Source organism: Hypomesus nipponensis, chromosome 1, assembly GCF_054491055.1.
Source record: "Hypomesus nipponensis isolate SF chromosome 1, ASM5449105v1, whole genome shotgun sequence".
Classification (NCBI taxonomy): Eukaryota; Metazoa; Chordata; class Actinopteri; order Osmeriformes; family Osmeridae; genus Hypomesus; species Hypomesus nipponensis.
The window spans coordinates 16,772,273-16,791,360 of NC_140361.1; the positions used below are offsets into that span (position 1 = coordinate 16,772,273).

Below are 19,088 nucleotides of genomic sequence, written 5' to 3' on the forward strand. Positions count from 1 at the left end.
ACGATATGCGACTTGCGAGTAGGGGGCCGGTGGGGGCACAGCTATTTTTTCAGGGTGGCTGTGGTCCCCCCCCCCCCCCCCCCCCCCCAAAAAAAAAAAAAAAAGCCTAATGGAAACACTGTGAAGTCTCTCTTTGGTACCACTTTTACAACCTCATATGGAAGAGACAGCTATTACAGAGGGCCAACCACAGAGGCACTTGACAGAATGAATAGCTGTAACCCATGCATGCTGGACCCATGTGGGTATGCGTTACGTCAGGCAAAGCTATAGCCAAATGGACAACAAATGCAAACGGATGCCTGTATGTACATAAGACATCGCTTTCTGTTGATTTAAATCAGGCTACAAATTAAAAGAGCGCAGTGAATGAAACCTTGAAATTATGTCTTATAGTTTTTTAACTTGTAGACTAAAATATATATATTTTATTGGAGTTCACAACCCATTCCAATCCGTTGGGGGATTTGAGGGAATCATGCTGTGCAAATCCAACTGACCCCCGCTTCATTAGCGGAAAACAGAATCATGATATAAGGCTCTATTCCTCTTCTCTTTAAGAAGTCTAAAAAACACTTCCCCCCGCCTGTTCCTACTTTTCATGTATGATGTGTGGTTACCTAGTAACTCGTCTCCATTGGCGCACCCGAAAAAATGATCTGAGGTCGCGCAGCGCGCTCTCGTGGATCTCTTGTGGAGAGACCTCACGAAGAGTGGTGGCTAGAACATCAAACGCGCGGGGACTCAGCACCGAAGGAAAACAGAGGGCAAAAGCACGAACATTTTCAACGGAGAAAGGATGCTGAAGGATCTTTACGTTAAAAGGACATTCAAAAGATCACCTCGACGCTAGAGTGCAAGGATAGATGGGAAGAACATGAAGTATTGAGAGAATCGATACACTGTGACAGTGTTTAATGTTTAAGAAAAGAACAGGAATGGGGGAATTGGCGTCTCGTCAAGGCAGGTGAGTCACAGCAATACTCACGCGGGTCCGGGAAAACTGTTTTCTTTAGGATGTTTTTTTTTATTATTGGATGTATTTATAGCTGTTCAGTGACTTGTTCGATTGTTACCAAATTAGGTTACAATAGTTATAAGGACACCACACTTCAATCAGCCGCATATCATGATTGCATGCATGTTGGGTTTTATTTTTGATGCCGCGCATGAAGCCGGTGCAGATTTTAGGTATATGTTGGTAATTGTGTGAGTCTCATTTGAAAACGGGCACGAAGGTTTATGTGATTTTGTTTGAAACTTTAAAGGATTATGTTACATGTTACATTTACGCAGTAATGAAAGGAGAAAGTGATATAATTCCAATACCGGGCTGTTACAGCTTGTGATGAAGCACTTGTTACTTAAGTAGCCTACAACGGATCGTGCGTTACAGAGTATCCATTCATTTAGTTTAGGGGTTATTGCGCGGATCTAAATGTCCACAGAGCGCACACAACCCATGTTGTAAAAAAAACCCTAGGCCTGTTCGAATGTAATCTGTTTCTGAGCAAAATGTAGAGTTTGAGGAGGTGGTAACCAATCATCTCCTTCCAGCGCCATATGTGGTTGCAAGTTAAAAAATATATATATATCGGGTGTTTTCTTTTGCGTTTCTAGTGAAAACGGGCAAAATTATCCTGCCTTTTGGAGAGGAATGTTTATAAAAAAAAGTTAAAAAGTAATACAATTATAAAAGGCATAATTGATCAACATCTTTCTGTGGAAGCTTTCCTTGAGTTAACTGTAATATCAGGTATAAAAGCTTATTACCACTATCTATGGAAGTCATTGTTATATCATAGTTATTATAGACTTTGAGCTATAACCGTACAGGCACCGCACAATATTGCTCCAACTAGCTTTTATTCTTAATTGACAGGGTAGTCTCGCCCACCTAATGAAAACATTGATGTTGTTAAGATAACATTTTGCTATCTTAGTGGCTCGATCCAGGCTATTAATGCACACAGTATTAATATGGTATTGCTTGATCTAGTTGACAGACATACTGATTTATGTTGTGAGGTAGGCCAGCCATAGTGTGATGACTTGAACAGTTATTGGAGAAAAGTTATGGGCAAGAGAAAATCTAGTTTTTATGCATTCTTGTTCTGTCCTGCTTCATCTCACTCCTCTCAAATCTCCAAGAGCAGCTTCCTAAATAAATGGGCCCATTGTAGTGGTTGGTTGAAGGAATAATTAAGTGTGTGAGAGTTGAATTGAAGAGAAAATGTAGTGTAAGAGTTGTCATGGTGACCCCTGTAGCCAATAATAGTCTATAGGCTAAGATGCTAAGATATTTGCAATTCCTTTTGTAGTCAAGTTCACCTTTGTAACATGATGTTTAGTCTTGCCGAGGGGGATGCACAGTTTGCCCTGACAAGGCCTGTAAAAAACGACAACCAAATTCATCCTGATCTCACTTGCTTTCAGATTTGAATTCTGTGGAATTTTACTGTGATCAGTTGCATTTAGGTTGATCTCCATTGCAAATGTGTATTGTGTCCATTTAGATGTTAAGTGTGCTGGTAGTATTATGTGGTGGATTATGCACGCTACCGCTTCACTCTGTCCCCCTTTCTATTTGTATTCCAGCCTCGTAAACCTTTTTTTTTTTTACGTCCCTGCAGTTTTAAATCCGATTCCCCTCTCTTTGAAAGTCCGTTCTTGGCATGTTCAGATCATGATCATGACAACATTTGATGTCCAAGTGAAAAACTGCAGAGGAAATCTAAACTGACTCACACCTACGCACACACACACAAGCAAATATGTCCACACACTGTCTCTCGCTTGGACACACAAACTTCAGAACAACGTTGGTACTCAAGATAATCTCAGTGCACAGCAGAGAACCAGACTAGGGAGGTTGGGAGTCAGGCTTGTGCTGTTTGCAGTGGTGAAACTTCTCAGCTTTGCAGGGCCTCACTCCTGAGAACGTCTGTCAGCGGAAAGGTAATTCTGTTTTTTCCCGTACATGGATACACCTGGGTGAGGACAGTGCTGTCTGCCTGTCTCATGTCTTGAGACTCCTGCTGTTCAGCATTTAACAACTCTTACTTTACAAGTAAGCTGCAGCACCCCGCAGGCAGTGGAGAGTAGTGGCGGAGGTGGTGTATTTGCATCACAGAACTTCACATTGGTATTGCACTCATGTATGATAAAGAATGCGAACACATGCACTTCTGTGTTTGTGTGTGTGTGGTTGTGTGAGTGCACGTGCAATTTTCATAATGTAACCCCAGTTATAGCCGAGAAATACGGAACAGGAGGAAGAGGGGTGAGACGGAGGTGTGTGTGTGTTTTATAACCCAGCTTATTGCATTTGAGGTGTCGTCAGTGAGCTACATGGAACAGGAACTGCATTTTCCCTGACAGGGTTCCACTGACCTTGTCTGAAAATATTTCTTATATTTCCAAAAGCAGCCCCAAGACCCCCCCCCCCCCCACACACACACACACACGCACACACACATTCACACACACGCACACACAAAGACAGACAGACAGACATGCAAAATGCCTTCCAGGCCAAACCTGCAACCGTTTCTGCTTTTCTTTTCTCCTCTCCTTTTTGCTGACACATTGCTTTAAGATAAACAAATGGGGAAAATGGTGATGTGGATGTCATATCACTGGTCTATAAGCCTATGCAGATGAAGGCCTGACACCTCCCAGGTACAACCCAAAAGATAGGGGCTTCCTGAGTGGCGGTGCCTGAACAAACTCTTATCTGAAAATGACATGTCCCGAGGTTTGACAACAAAACAGATGTAATATTGAGATGGATGCTTTCAGATTTCCATGTTAAGATGCACGCATATGAGTGTGTCACTGCATGGGTGTGTGTGTTGTGCAGATTCAGGAAGGGGAGGGAGATGTACAGGGCAGAATCATTTAGAGAGAGAATTCAATCTTTAAGCTATAGCCACTAAAAATGGAAATTATCTGAGAATTCTCTGGATTCTTTAAGTGCTCTTCACAACAGTGGCGTGGGATGCTGACGAGGCAAAAAATAAGTCACATCTCTTAATGCCAAGTCAAATTGATGCGTATGGAGGACGATGGAGAGAGAGCATGCTCCTAATCCCGGCAGCCAAAGCCATGGATATAAGGGGTGATTACCGGAGAGAAAGAGAGAGAGAAAGCCTGTCTCCTCTTTAGGGATAAATGATACAGTTTCTGCTGGCTGTCAAATTATGAGCCCGCCTCTTAACGGAACTATTATGTTTCAACACTTCCAGATTTGGTCTATTTTGCATTTAGCTCTTCTAATGGAAAGCCTATGCACAGGCAGGTTTAATCATTCTTAATGGGAATGTAATTTTGGTAATAGCAGCATTCAGAAGTACGTTTAAGAGATTGAATAATTCAATGACATGATCGTGTATGGTGTGTGCAATATCAAATCCTTGAGACACATAGATAGCCAGTGCCTGTAGTTGTATATGAGAGCACACTGATTATTCTGCAATGTCTGTTGACCAAGAACATATCCCTTGACTACTGGATGTCTGTGCCAGGGAACAGAGTCTATCTGCTAAACAAGATGCCTCTGGACATCGTTACTCTGTCTACTTAACAGATGTCGCTCTGTGTGTCTCCTCTTTTTGTCTGCCAGAAGTTTGAGCTTTGTAAAAAAAAATCTGTTGTTTTAATACTGAACACGCACAGCCACACCAGAATCAAAGCCTCAGAGAACAGGGCTTTTGGGTTTAAATCAAGGACATCCATCGTTGTACGCAGTGGAAAAGAGGAAGAGATGAGCTATTTCTGATTGTTTTCCATTTAAAAGAGTGGAGAGCCTTTTAAAAATGCATAGTGTGGAGAGAGTAGTGAAGTAGTAAAAGATGGAGAGAGGGAGCGGTAGAGAGAAGAGAGATGTGTGTGCATGGGAGGAAGTGAACGAGAGGACTGATATAGAGATGGGAGTGTTGTCACAGTGACGGAGAGAGATGGAAAAGGGAAATGATGAGGAGGACGTCCACCAATGCTTGTAGTTATTTCATAGACACGGTCATATCAGGAAAGATTCCCGCCGTAATTGACAATAAAGCAAAGAGTACAACTACACAGAGGTTCAATGAAAATCTGTTTATTTATGGCAGTTGGCTTTAGGATTATGTCTTTTTTTGCCACAAATGTTTGCAAACAACTGTCAGCTGGGGGAAACACTTGTGACAGGAGGTGAAAGTTGGGACACAGATTACAACGGTACAGTGCACCCGAAAATCATCACCGATTTAACAAAGCTATTTCACAGTTAGTGTTGTTGTGAGGGACAGCTGCGAGTGTTTGATGTTGGGTACAGAGTCCCACTGCATTCCAGGACAGGGAATTAGGGAAAGAGGTGATGGAGCAGTATCATTCCTGGAATTAGAAAAGATAGCCACAGTGATAAGGCAGAAAGGGTATAATTTCATGAACATAGAGCCAAAGAGAGATAGAGTAAGAGTTGTGAGGGAGGGAGGGAGGGAGGGGTTGAATTCCTGGAATAAAGACAGAGAGGCACAGGGAGGAATGAGGGGTATAATTCCTGGGGTAAATTAGTGCCGATAAGGGCTGAGTGTGTACCTCCAGCCTGCCACAGATCCCCCCGGGGCAGCCTCTTTAAGGAGCTTAGTCAGAGGAGTGCCTCACGAAGACATGACATGGAGCTACGCTGAAGTGCCTCCATCAAGCCAACCCTCCTATGTGGGTCACTATCCTTCACAGGCTTAATCCCATTCAGTTGATTCACTCTGCTTTATTAATTCTGGGTTTTTAAGGGGGAATGCTGGTCTGTCGGTTTGTGGTGCCGCGTATGACAGAACAGCAATGGAAATAATGGGGACGGAAGGAGTGTGCTAGTGACGCATGTATAGTGTGTGTGTATGTGACTATTGTGATGTGTGTGAGATTGTATTGTGGCTGTGTTGGCACTGCTTATGTGACATATCAGTGTGTGACATCTGTAGTGTGTTTGTCCATGTTGGTGCACATGAGTGTGCGTGTGCTACTTGTGTGTACCATCTGCAGCGTGTGTGTGTCTAACATCTGTTATGTGTGTATGACATCTGTATTGTGTATGTGTGTGTGACATCCACAGCTTGTAAACCACAGTTGCAAGTCCCAGCTTTGACATTTATCCCCAGACTCATTGGTAAGACTATCCCCATCCCTGTGTAAGACTGAACGAGTGCCTGGAACTCCAGAAGATGCTACGATCCAGGAGGCCACTTCCAGAGTCACTAGGTCACCTACACACGGGGAAAAATTACTTACCACCTCAGATTCACAGGCAACTTTACCCTCGACTGTGTGAGTATTTATAGTCTGCTTTCTTCTTCTTTTATAGTCTTTTTTTTTCATTAGCTTCCCTCCTGACTCGAGTGGTGCTGCTCTGGTTGAAATAGCAATGAACTCATACCCTAGCTGTCTGGTCAGACCAGAGTGTAGTGTGTTGATGTGTGGGGTGTGTGTGTGTGTCTGTGTGTAGGGTGTGTCTGTGTGTGTGTACGGTATGTGTGGTGTGTATGTGTGTGGTGTGTGTGTGTGTGTGTGTACAGTATGTGAGTGTTGTGTCTCTGTGTGTATATTACTGTATGTGTGGGTTGTGTGTGTGTGCTGTATGTTCTGTTTGTGTGAGGGCAAGAGAAGGGTGAGAGATAAGACAGTGGTGTCACTGGTGTGTGTTAACCTCATAATACTGACAGATTACAGATTTAAATATTTTAAATCTCAGAGAGCACATGCTGCTAGTGATGAAGAGAGTGGAAATGACTGCTGGAATGTAAGAGATTAATGGACTTTCCTTTCTCTGTGTCTCTCCCTCACTCCCTGTCTCTTTGATTCCCATTTCTCTCTCTCTTTCTCTATATTCGTTGTCTATTTGCTCTCTCATCTAACACGCTACTCACTCTTTCCTTCTAATTTTTTCTCTCCTCTCTCTTTCTTTCTCACTCTTTCTCTTTTTTGTCCCTGGTTTCCCATCATACACCCACACAGCCAGAGGCACAAGCAGACACTGGCCTCTAATCATACTCTCTCTCTTTTTCTCTCTATGGCCATCTCTCCTGCAAGCTTATACACACACACACAGACACACAGAAACAGACAAATAACCTCCCTCACTGTACCTTGTGCAGCATTCATAATGCGTCATACCATTGGGAGATTCTCCACAAGTATGTGTGTTTCTGTGCTTGTGCATGTGTGTATGTGTTTGTGTGCCTGTTTGTGTGTGTGTGAACAATTGTGCACAATCCCTGTCTGTGTTTCACCGCATACATAACTGTGAGTTTGTCCGTGTGTGTGTGTTTGTGCATCTGTGTGTCTGTGTAAAGGTCACAGAACTGACGTAGTGTTTCAGCATCAGGGTCTCTAATATTACCTTCCATATTGTAGAGAGGCACATCTGGTCCTCTACCAGGTCTATAGTTTAGCCTGTTATTTTCAGCTGCTCGCTGTAGCTTGCTATTTTAGCCTGTTAGTTTAGTCATTTCAAAAAGTGTCTTGTAGATATATACGTATATTCCTAGTTTGTGCAAGAAACCCAGCATTTAAAGTGTTTTATAGGCAAATGATGTACAGACTGCTTTGTGCATCATGCAGAATTGAGATTACTACTTAGTCTGCATTTTAAATAGTATTCAACATCGGAAATATACACATATAAAACATCAAGTATGCACTGTATAACATAAATAAGATAACATAAGATACAACATGCAGAACATGTATACAACATGCAGTGTACAGTTGTGTACAGTGAACATGTAGTACATGGCATGCAGGAGGACAGGGCTTTGTTTGTTACTTGTTTTTTATCACCTTGTATGAACAGCCAGCTCCCTCTGTCTCCTTCTCCCTGTGCTGTAGTTTTGTTGGAGGGTTTCTGTGCATCTGTCTTAGGTTGCGGTTATTTTGATGCTAGGATCGAGGCCCACTCTCTTAACTTTCTATTTTTAGCCTGTCAGTTTGGCAAAGCTGCCCGATATAGCCTTTGAGGATACAGAGATTCCTCCACTGAGCACAGAGCCCATCTGTGCCCGCATGGTAGTGCTCCCCAAAGGAGTCCATCCTCCACAATTAGAGCTCTGCTCCACCAATATCTCCACGCCACTACTTGGCCTGTTTAAGAACAGGCCCTGGGAAATTGACCAGATATCAATCTGACAAATTTACTAAGAAAGGAAATTAAAAAGTCTTTTTTTGCTGACATTGATCCTGTTTTTAGAGGACAAATCCTTCTATCCTGGCTCTTAATGAAGGCTGATTATGATCTTTACTGCATAAATTGTGTGTTAGTTAAAGCTTAATGAAATTAGAATTACGTTTTGTACATAATTAGGCATTTCACATTAGCCATAAGAGTTGACCAGTACTTTACTATATGTTCTATAAATATATGCTGAACATTTGGAGACATGTGCCAAGAGAAACTGTGGCATTCTTGTGAGCATCACAGTGTGATTGGTGTCTCTGCGTCCTTATCCTCCTGCCGTGATCTTCCATCTGCGACTCACCACTGGCTGTTATGTTTCTCCTCGTCCAAATTCACCTGGAGATGTGGGTCAATACCAAAATAGCCTGGTGGAGTACACACCATCTCTCCCAAGATGGCTACTCTGATAAATGACTGGTTGTGGTTGCCAGTGGCAGGAGACTAGGATGAGGAAGAAGTGAATAGAGGAAAGAAACTGAAAAAATGGGGAAGGGGAGGAAATGGGCACCTGCTGACATCAGGAAATGTGTTGCACTCACCAGGTATTTGTACGTAAATAATCTCTGACTATTACAGTTTTTCACAATTGCTAAAACACTAAACCCCATTTTCTGAATCAAATGTTCAGTGAACTAAACCAATTTGTCAAATCAGACACTCTTTTGGCAAAACTCTAAACACATTCTCATTCACTAAATACATTTTGCACTGTGATGCACTTGTGCTGCAAAATGGTAAACACAAGTGGCAAACAGTAAACACAACTACAACACAGTTGTCATCTGTAAAACACAATGACTCAAAAATGTTCACACTTGTTTCTAATGCTGGTTTGGGACTATGTCAGTTTTCACTGTGGTGTCCAAATACAAGAATAGTTCAACATCAACCAGCGTTTTTTACTGTAAATGGTTGCCTTCCATCATACAGCCCTTTTCTCAACCCAAATGAAGAGTTTTCCTCTGTGTGGCGGTGGAAGTTGTATGACTACAGTTTTTCTCAATTGCTAAGACACATTTCTTGAATGTGTACTGTGTTTTCTCCAAACTCTAAACACACATCTTCATACTTACACTGTTTTGGCCAAACCCTTGACTTTTGACCCAAAATCAAACACTGTAGTCAAAACCATATTATCTGTCGTATAAACCTAACTTTGCATTCAAAATACACACTAAGCCCTCAAATAAATTCAACCTTCTGAATACCCTTTAGACACTGCTGGGAGGAATTGAAAACACAATTATAAAAAGGTTTTCAAGAACCATTGACTATAAGGTGTCCCTGAGTTTTAGATATGTTCCACCTCATGAGTTTGACATAATGTAAATCATAAAACTCACAATTACTGCAATTGTCCTTCTTACAGGCTGTTTATTTTCTATTTACATTATACAGCAATTGCATTTTGAGCTTGTTACTGTAGTGGTCACAGTATACAAATAGTAGTACTGTTAGTCAACAACACAAATGTATTGCTGTAAATTGTAATTTGGGAAACAAAGGCTAAGAAAACAAGGAAATAAACAAATAATTTTTACCTGGGTAACAGAGCTTGAGTACGCAACAGCACTGTTCATTGTGGGTCAGCATCCTATCTCTGACCAGGGTCAGGCCAGAGATTTTCAACATCACAGGCAATGTTTTCTCTAGCCAAACAGCAGGGAAAATGCCCCTGAATGCCTGAGCCATCCCTTACAAGACTCAAGAGCAATGTCCCCACAAGCTTCTTCCATGGCTTGGAGAAGGTTGTTCTGTCATAGGGATTTCTGTCATAGTGTGGCATCATGGATCTCATTTGAGATTGTTGTTCTTCTTCCTCTGCCTCTTCCTCTCCCTTGTCCACCTCCTCTCATTTTGACAATTCTGCCTTTTCCTCTGATATTTGCATCCATGATTTCAAAGTACAGATGAGCTTACCTTTGTATTCATTCCAAACCCCTGATTGCTTGTTGAGTATATTTGCTTGTTAGTGCTTACACATGGATAACTGGTTGTTAAGGGTGTTTGAATTGCGCTGGTTTGGGTTTACTTATCGAATGGCAGTGTTTTCTCAATGACATAATGGTGATAATTGTGTCTTAAAGTGAGAGGTGTGTTTAGACTTTTGCAAAGAAGTGTGAATGAACCTGAGAAATGTGTCAAAAAGGGTAAATTGTGTTTAAAGATTGGGGTACATGGTCTTTCTGCTGGGATTTGGCAAAATGGTTTTGTGGGGATGGCTTTCGCTTACCATTTTTGTGTGTTAGCAATCGAGAAAAACTGTAAAACCCATATACCAGGGTAAATCTCCTACAGTCAATGGAATTGGCCTGTGGTGACATAGGTGTGGAGTGTTTTCAAGGCTGGATCCAGCACACCAGAGGGTTTTCTTTGTTCTTTGTTGACAGTACTAAGTTGTGATGGTTACTGTAATATTTTCAAATCAAACCAAATGTACAGTATTTGTAAAGCCCTTTTTACAAGCAATGTCACAGAGGGCTTCACATACGCCCATAGAACTGCCCCTCAGCCAACCTCAACCCTCAAGGAAAACTCTCAGAACAAATCACTAGAGAAAAAAAAAATGCAAGAAACCTTGGGAGGAGCAATTCGGTGAGGGATCCCCTCCTCCAGAGATGGTTGGCAAAAGAGAGGTGCAGAACACAGGCTAAACATAGTCATACATCAGGAAAGTGTCAATGGGTGTTGAAACACCAAAATTCAGTGTTTCAAAAATCCAAAATGCATTTTCTTTATTGCTACGTAAATGCATTTACTGTTTATACATCAACAAATTTGTCTTTACAAATAACTACATGGCCTGGATTCTGTGTTCTCCATTTTTTGGTGTTGTGTCTAAGATTGCTCCATAGTGTTTATATATTGATTGGTTGTGTTTATGATCTGAAAGCATAGTTTGATTTTGAACACAGGTTACATTGGTTTAGGAGCGAGTGTTTGATTTTGCCAGAAGAGTCTGAGATTTGGGAAATTAAGTTAGAATATTTGGTTTTGTGTTTACAGTTTTGAGAAATTGATTGACTGTTTCAAGAAATGTGTTTTAGCAATCGTGAAAAACTGTAACTTATTTTGAGTCCCACACAGTTGTCGATTATGGGTTTTGGTGTGCAGAGTGTGTGTGTATGTTTGTTTGTGTTGTGTGTGTGTGTTTGGAGCTTTCTTACGTGAAGTGATGGATCAGAGGGCATCTTTAATTGAACGGAATGATGAATACAGTATCTAATGGGGACAAGTTGGTGGATAGTTTATGGAGATTATGTGGGTGGACACATGTCAATGTCAGTGAGGTGCCACAGGCGTCATTCTGGTACTTTTATGATCCCATAAGTAGATGGGAGGGATTTCATCTCCTCACACACACACTCCCTAAAAAAGCCAAACTTCTGCACACCCAAACCCATAATCACTCACTATGACAACTCTGTGGGACTCAGAATAAGTGAGAAGTTAGAGTGCAACGCATTTCCTGTCCTCCATGATTGCCTGTTCAGAGCATGTGCACAAGAGAAGAGGGTACTCTTTTAATTTTAACAATGGAGAAGAGAGGAGGGAGGACAGGAGAGGGAGGAGAGGAGAAGGGAGAGAGGGAGTAGAGGGCAGGTTGGGGGAGGAGAGGCAGGGCTATACACCCACAAGACACCCTCTCAGTGTCATTCTGAGATGCTCTGTCTGGTTGAGGAACACCCTGGTGGTTGACATAATAGAGGTGGGGACAGCTCAGTGTCCGGGCTGGAGAGTAAAATGATGCCTTTGGATATGAACTCTGAGAGAGAGAGAGAGAGAGAGAGAGAGAGAGAGAGAGAGAGAGAGAGAGAGTGAGAGTGAAAGTTAGTGGGTGGAAGCCCGAGAGATGGAGAGAAAGGATCAGAGAGGATAAGTGTCAGGATGAAAGGAAGAGTAGAGATCGAAAAAGAAACGAGGAAAATGTTAAAGTTGGAGAAACATAAGCCACGATAAATCCTCTGACAAGCAAGCTCTGGGCCCTAAAAAAAGGTCTAACAGGGACCTTGCGAGATAGCTTGACTCATGCTGTGGACAGACACCTTCTACTTTTCTTATCTGATTTCAATGTTATTGAAATGTTGTTCAAGATACCGTTTGAAACCCAAATTACAGTATTTCCATAAAATTGTTTGCAACCTGTTTCCCGTGCATTTTTGCAGGTTTCTTTCCAGTTTTATTTGAATTTCAGCACATGTAGTCCAAGATGACTAAATGATTTAGTGTTTTTGACAACCTCAAAATCATTGGCATTCTCATCTACTATTCTCTTTGGTCCATGGCTCTTTCAAGCTTTTCGGATTTCTGCACAGTAAAATAAAACACGCCTGTAGGATGGAATTTTGAGGAAGCTCTTTCACTGCTGTCTGGACCCTGTACTCTCTGAAAACACCATGCTGATGGAGTACTTTATATTTGACAGATTGAACAGATTTCAACATGCGAGATTTAGTCATTTTAATTGTGTGGATAATTAGTTATGTGCGATTCTGGTATTTTCACTGCTAGACATACAAAGTTGTGCAGGTTCTAGCTGGTCCTCTCTCTATTTTGCTCTATCTCTCCCATTCTCCTTTTTTCCTCTATCTTTATTTCTCTCTCTCCTTGCCCTTCTCCCCTAGGTAAGACTCTCCTCTGGGCTACATCTTAATGATAGTTCTCTGATGTTTTAACTGAGCCGGGATCACCACTATGTAAAGTAACTCAGAGTTGACCTAATAAAGCGTATCTCTGTCTTTGTTCCCTGCTGGGCCCTCTGTAGCTGAACATGGTGGAGCGTGAATGGTAAAGCCTTATCACAAAAGATGTAGAAGATGTGACATATTTCCTCAGGGACGGCTGTGCTTTGTGTCTCTGTGGCCCACTTTTCTCTTCATGTTAATGCTCTGCGGCACAGCAACAAAACCGATAAACAAAATTGATAAAACAGCTGGGGCTCATGCAAAGTTCTGTCCAATCAAATCCATTAGCAGAGGTTTCATGCTCTGTACAAACTTATTTTATTTCTTTCATTATGTTAAATTGTTCAAAGCAGAGGGAAAGCACCTGTCAAACAGGGTTAAAATGCTAAGCGCTGGTGGGGTATGGTCTGGGATCTGGGACCCACCCTAACTGCTAGCCTACAAACAATACTCAGACAAGGCTTCAATATGTCTGTGCTACATCTAGGCAGGTGAGACGTTTTAATAAAAGGGAGTATTTATGTGCTGTATGGCCACCATGGATGAAAACATGGCCGTTTCAAAGACAGAGGCCAAAGGACAGAAACATGTTCACAAGAGCCAAGCTAGATACTGCAAGTTCAGACAAGCAAAGCGATTACAAAACAGACTGTCTCATGTGCTGTATTTGTCACCCATCTGACGGCCATGACAAAGGAAGTGGAGAGGAGTAGAGGAAAGAAAAAGGAAAGGAAGGGAGGTAAGAAAAGGTGAGAGGAGATAAAAGACATAAGAGAAAAGATGGCGGAAAAAAGAGGAGGGAGTCTGAACTGGTGGATTCTTATCCTCGGCTGGCATCCTAGCCTCCACAGAAGATGCATTACTGGAGACAGAATAGAGAAGGTGGACGTTCTATCAGATAAACAGCATTAGCAGATGTAATCAGACCGCAGAATGGGTGAAGTGCACCTCTATCGATTCAAGGTTGTGCAATTTAAGGTCCTCTTATTTATGTTAATGTTGGTACGGTGTACTGTATGGAGTCAGTTGTCGTATTCTGTATGGTTGGTAGCCAGTCGTTTTATGTATGCATGTGTTCTCTAGTTCCTTATCAATGACAGGCTTCCATACCAGCCAATTGGATGCTACGAAAGTGACAAACAAGCCCTGGTCTTTGATGAGCAGAGCTCCCCTCTTGTCAATCTGATCTATAGTCAGTTTAGAACCAACAATAAAAAGTCCTTTCCTATCATTTCTTCTGAAAAACATGTAATATCTGTTCGCACACACAGCACACACACACACACACATTCATACAGAAAATCCCCTTTAATAAACCCTTGATCAGCAGAAAACAACCTCAGTAATTGTAGGTGTTTGATGGTTTGAAGGTGAGGTTATGCTTCTCAGAAAAGGTCTGTTAGCCAAGTACAATGTTTGCTTTTATATAAAATACATTTAATTGTTGCTTTGCTGAGCTGTTTAGAAAAGAAATTCACCTCAATTTATCTCAGCACTTTATCTCACTGAGCTCGTAAAACATTCGGCATGACACACACACCACAGGGCTCTGTTTGTGCTAGCCTGTGTTTCTGTGCACTGTGGGGATAAATAGTAGTAGCTATGTGACATGCTAGTTTACATCGATGGTTGCTGTGTGTTTATGTGTGTATTTGTGTTCCTCCGCAAAATGGCAAAATATTATAAACATGTACACTGCAGAAGATCGAGACTTGGACAACAAGAGAGCAAAACGACTTCATGTTTGGCCAAAAACAATTCCAGACTGTCAGTCAATGCACAACTAACTAAAGTCATTTCAATCAGGAGAGACCTGGATAAGTGAAAGATATATATTACAGAATAATAAATGTACTACAATGTTTGGAGCTTGGACCCCGCGGGGAATTACATAAATCAACGGGCGCCTGCCCAACGCCCGAAGAACAATGCCCCGCGGAGTCCAGATACTGGTGGCGGTGGCACAGCCGACGACCAATCGAGCCGAAGATGGAGACAGGAACCAGGTGGCGACGGGGAGGTGGAGGGTCGCGCACTTGACAGCATGAACAAACTACACAGGGAGAGAATCGTATTTAAAGGCATGGATCATATGACGCCATGTATTGTAGGCGGGAGCGCTAATCAACCTGAACCCCAGTGACCGCCCGACCCAGGAACGGGGGAAGGTAGGGCGTTCTTAGCGGGGGGAGTGAGTAATATACACTACGATTGAGCCCGAGTGCAGGGATCGGTCTTGCCTGACTGAACTTGCGCTATGCTTCATTTCAATCAGGAGAGACCTGGATAAGTGAAAGATATTTATTACAGAATAATAAATTCCCCGCGGGGAATTATATAAATCAACGGGCGCCTGCCCAACGCCCGAAGAAGAATCCCCAAAAGTAAAAGGCTAGGAAGGTAGAGACCAAACAAAAACATACTTACCAACAGGAGGAATCATGAAACCGCTGGGGAATAAGCAACACAAACACAACACAGAGAGCTGCCGACCTGGGTGTGTAGCACCGATAGGAGCGACCGCGATCAATACGAGAGTAGCTATACAGAATGACCTAGGCTAGAGCATACATACCTGGGCCGGATCCTTCAAGAGATGGCAAAGCACAGACAGATCCGTAGACCTGTACCTATACAGAGACGCTAACGGAAAGAGCAGCTATGATTGCGAAAGGTCAATGATCTTGAACAACGAGAGCCTTAAACATGTGGGTAGCCAAAACATTAAACATACATGATCAACATGGTCAAATAAATGCCAACGGGAAGAACCATAAACCATGTAGGGGCCTAATTAAACAAGTTAGACAATTAAACAAAATGAACCTAGAAGTGCAAGAGAGTACCTGTAGGAAAGCAAACAAAGATAATACAGCAAGTACAAGAAATTAAATCAGTAGTCTAGTAGTCTGCAGTCTAAGAAGTCCCTCCCCCAAAAAACCTGCAGGTGCAGCATGTAGCAATGGCGTGGAGTGACTCCGAGCCACGCCTACGCGCACCGTTTCAGAGACCCGCAAAACACAGAACCACGTACAACCGGGTAGAGAGGAACAGCCTCCCCAACCGGCACGGCAAGGTCTGCAATGCCCCACTAGCATGACAAGCAAATCGGTAATCCGAAGTAACCTAGCCAAATGCCACTGAAGCGCACGTTCCACCTGCGCTAAAGATATAGATTCAAACGGGAGGCGGATACGGGCTGCTTCTACCCGAACGGCCGCTGCATGAAGCCACTGCGACCTGCGATGAAATGCTGAGATGGAAGCAGCATAGAATGGGGAAACGGAGGATAGCGAGCCGTAGGAGTCACAACCACACGACCGTCCTAGTGATTAAGCGCAGGAGCAGGAGAGCGTACGCCCCCCCACTGTAGGAAGATGTGACATTTCACCTAGAGAGGGTACAAAGTCTTAGCCCGGTCTGCCCTCCCACGTAGCCTACTTCCGCTCAATTTTATACATAATTGACGAAGATAGCATGGATTTAAAAGCATAACTTGTTGCTCATCAACGATTCAAAAGAGAACGGTAGATGAAACAGATGACTTCACATTTCCTCTGCAAAAGATGTATGATCACATTTCCTCTGCAAGAGGAAATGGTGATGTGCGATAGCTAGCAACCTCAGTTGAATAGACCAATTATTTGTTTGTAAACATTCGGGAAGCGCGCACAATGTGGTTGCAGAAAACCGGGAAAGGATAGCATTTTAAATGGCAAAAGGACCACACGGATAATACAAATAGTTAGATTTAAAAAGACCAAAAAGGTAAAAGGAGGACAGCCTTTAAGAGAGAAAGCGATAAGCCATTGATCTGTCGCATCAGAATTTTAAATTGGGTCACGAAAGTCTTGAAATTTGAGTGAGAATGTCGCCCGGTACAGACCGCATAGTTGAGCAGGCAACCATGTCTTGACGTCATGTCACAAAGTCCATAATTTTACAGTTTTACAGTCAATTCTAAATCTAAAAAGTCGAGCGGGGCAGCTTTCAAGAGATATGAGAATTCTGCTTTTAGCCAGCTGGTCCGATTATTTTTCTGATTTGTTTGAACTGCAATCTGAGTGAGATTGCGTACCGTTAAACTGTTTTGACGCTAGTCTCAGTCAGACTCGCTCATTGGCATGTGTGCACAATGTTGTATTCACTCCATATAGGCCTACACCAGAAACGTCAGGGAGGACTGCCTAATGAAGATAGCCAGCATCTTGGATTTCTTTAACTGAGCCTGTTTAATTCGTAATTTGCCTGAGAAAGCGACCTCCGTTCGCCAGGCTAGTTTTGCCCGATCACTTGGTCAGCCTATTAAGGGTATCGGGGTCAAGTGACTTTTGTGCATAGACAAGTGAAACGTAAATGTATTTGTCCGAAGGACAAGAGCCTCAAAAAGTTAATATCAAGCCCTGCAATCCAGTGGGCAGAGATGTATGATCCCTGATCGACACTCCAAGTGTAATAGACCGGGGAGAAGTTCGTCTTTTGCAACCGACATGCGCAGTTGTGCCTGCTTGACAGGTGTGTGCATAAGGTGATAATTGGTCTATGAGATCAACGAAGATACTGGGCAATCCGGTGCAAATATTTCCTACCTCCATGACTTACCTCACCTTAGGATTTTCCTCAAGTGATATTGACATGCATTTAGCCATACTATAAATTATTAAGCACCCCCCTTTTAAACAAGCTGAACCCCCTTAGAAACAAGCTATTCTAACAAAGGTGTCAATTGACAGCAGTCAGATAAATCGTCAGTTAACGTTAGCATCAGGAATAACGAGTTCAGGCGAGACGTGACTTTGCTATTTCGAGAGAAGTTTGCTGGAAGCGATCATTGGCAGCACCAATGCCGAATGGGACCATTCGGTCTCAGTCGATAGGAAGCTCAACAATTGTAGCATAGCTACTGATGAACCGGGAGAAAAGCAGAAACAGAATCATATCTACCAGTCAATTCCACCCCAACTAAGGAAGCATCCGCATCGTCGAGCTCACCCGAAGCCACAGTCAGGCATACAGGGCTAGCTCGGGCACCAGGCAGATGTCATACATTGCCGACCGGTAATGGGATCCCCGATCAGCGTCAAGTAGGCCTACAATCTGAATTCCGTCCTCCGTTGGAAACAACAGAGCTCACGACCAAGCGGAAAAGAACACCAACGCAACAACGAAGCACCCATCGAGTCCCTCGCCAACCTCGGCCAGCTGAGTTCAGGACGGCGCAGAAAAAACCTCCGGTGGAAAACCCTACCCTCGCACTCAGGGAAAGGAACAAAGATAAACAGGATTAGAAAACCATACCCGCCCCGCATACGTGAGACCTCAATCGAGGAGACATGCCAGCCCCAAAAGAGGCCAAGCCCACCAGCGAAGGAGCCGCCAGCGGAGGCCAGGGAGAGCAGCGCATGTAAACCAGCGATCTCACGGAGCAGGGAAAACCATCGGAGCCCCGACGAGCAGCGAACCACGCCGACCAACCGGGTGCGGAACCTGAAACCGGGACGGCGTCCACAACAGGCCCAGCTCCAAAGCCGACGCAAGCCCCAAAACCACAAGCGAGAGACACTGAAGGAGCGGAAGATCCAGCCAGCACGAACACGCAAGTCGCGCTTGACAGCATCAACGAACTACACAAGGAAAGAATCGTATTTAAAGGCACGGACCATAGGACGCCATGTATTGTAGGCGGGAGCGCTAATCAACCTGAACCCCAGTGACCGCCCGACCCGGGAAATGGGGGAAGGTAGGGCGTTCTTAGCGGGGGGAGTGAGTAGTGTACACTACAATTGAGCCCGAGTGCAGGGATCGGTCTTGCCTGACTGAACTTGCACTATGCTTCATGTGGGCAACTGGGCTAGGGCAGCGTTCATATTCAGCTCCTTGCAAGAATAGCCTGTGACAGTTTAGCAGCCGACTCTCTCGTCCCATTAAACTACACAACATACACAATCAGGGTGACCAACAAGATTATATTAACTAACCAACAATAACATTACAAACATGTAATTGAACGAACACAACAACTGAAATCCCTCGCAAGGCTGTTGTAACCAAACAAGTCTTTGCGTTTTTGGACATGCCGCACTGCATGCTGGGTACCCAAGGGATCTGACGCTGATTATCTAGCAGTGCTCTGACTGCGTGATATGAGTATTCGTTTTTTGTCAGCTTAGGGACAAAGGTTAAGAAACGGTTGA

At 43.3% G+C, this 19,088-nt stretch overlaps 1 long non-coding RNA gene across 1 annotated transcript in view; it reads left to right on the plus strand.

The window, feature by feature from the left end:
- The first annotated feature begins 709 nt into the window (after positions 1-709).
- LOC146302850 (uncharacterized) overlaps positions 710-19,088 on the plus strand; it is a 36,743-nt gene continuing 18,364 nt past the window's right edge. The window contains exon 1 of the long non-coding RNA XR_014758143.1: positions 710-967. This is a non-coding gene — a long non-coding RNA (uncharacterized LOC146302850). The remainder of the gene's footprint in view (positions 968-19,088) is intronic.